Genomic DNA, 1,245 nt, shown 5'->3' with positions numbered 1-1,245 from the left:
ACTTTGTATTTTTTATCTCTTGCTACTGTATAACAAATTGCCTCAAATTTAGTGGCTTAAAACAATACACTTGTTATCTTATAGTTTTGATGGATGAGGCATTTGGGCATGGCTTAGCTCTGCTCTCCGCTTCAGATCTCTCATAAGGCTGCAGTCATGATGTTGGCTAGGGATGGAGTCTCATCTGAAGCCACGACTGGGGAGAAAATGCTTCCAAGCTTGTGTTGATGTTGGCGAGATTTATTTCCTTGGAGACTGGTGGACTCAGGGTCTCAATTCCTTACTGGTTGTTGACCAGAGGCCACCATTTGTTCCTTGCCACGTGGGCCTCTTTGTATAGCAGCTTGTTTGATTAGAACCTGTGTCTCCATTTTTTTCTATTAAAAGCATAAATGGTTAAGGCTAAATAAATTATATCATCAAAAAAAAGTGAAGGCGCTAGAAGTTATTTTAGAATTTTAGAGAGGATAAAGTTATTTTCAAGAATTAAAGTCATTGCCCCAAGAAAAGCATTTGAATAACCCAGAACAGCAGCTGGCTGCCAAGTAGGTAAGTAACAGTTGTCGAAGGTAAGAATGAATGATAACTGTGATTAATCTGGACAAGCTCCCTTCTTCTTCAGAAAAGCAAAAACAAATCCCACAAACACACAGGTGGAGCATGAAAGGATTTTGATAGCATACATATGAACATTCTTTTAATTAATTAAAAAGGATTTGGGGGGGAAGTTAAAATGAGCAAATCAAACTTGTATTTTCATGGATTTTATTGCTTAGGATAATAGCAGTCTATAGTTTCTTTAAATGGGCTTATTTAAGTAAATAAAGTTATTATTAGGTAGGTAATAGTACATTCTCTTATATTTTCTTCTAAAATATTATATACCAAAGGATTACATCCAGAAGATATAAAGAACATTCTATAAAGTAAAAGGAAAATACACAACAGCAGGGATCTCATAAATATAATGTTGACCAAAAGAAGCCAACTACAAAAGATCATATTTTATGATCCAATTCACAGAAGTTCAAAAACAGGCAAAATGAATCCCCTAAATTTTGGAGGGGGTGTAGTGAACAGGAGAGGGCAAAGGAAGCCTTTTGGCAAAACTGATAATGTTCCTTTTCTTGACCTGGGTACTGGTCACCTTGTATGTTGTTTAAATTCATAGAGAAGCACCTATGACTGAGTATTTTCTGCTTGTATGCCACTCAGTTGTGTCTGACTCTTCACCACCCCATGGAC

The 1,245-nt window shown here is 36.5% G+C and overlaps 1 protein-coding gene across 1 annotated transcript in view; it reads left to right on the top strand.

Moving 5' to 3' along the window:
• The window catches only part of SLC35F2 (solute carrier family 35, member F2), a 59,905-nt gene that overhangs the window by 43,462 nt on the left and 15,198 nt on the right, over window positions 1–1,245 (top strand). The gene's annotated exons all lie outside the window — the stretch shown is intronic.

This window comes from Bison bison, unplaced genomic scaffold, assembly GCF_000754665.1.
Source record: "Bison bison bison isolate TAMUID 2011002044 unplaced genomic scaffold, Bison_UMD1.0 scf7180017864485, whole genome shotgun sequence".
Lineage (NCBI taxonomy): Eukaryota > Metazoa > Chordata > Mammalia > Artiodactyla > Bovidae > Bison > Bison bison.
The sequence above is the reverse complement of the archived record's forward strand: the minus strand, read 5'-3'. Positions and strand labels throughout refer to the sequence as shown.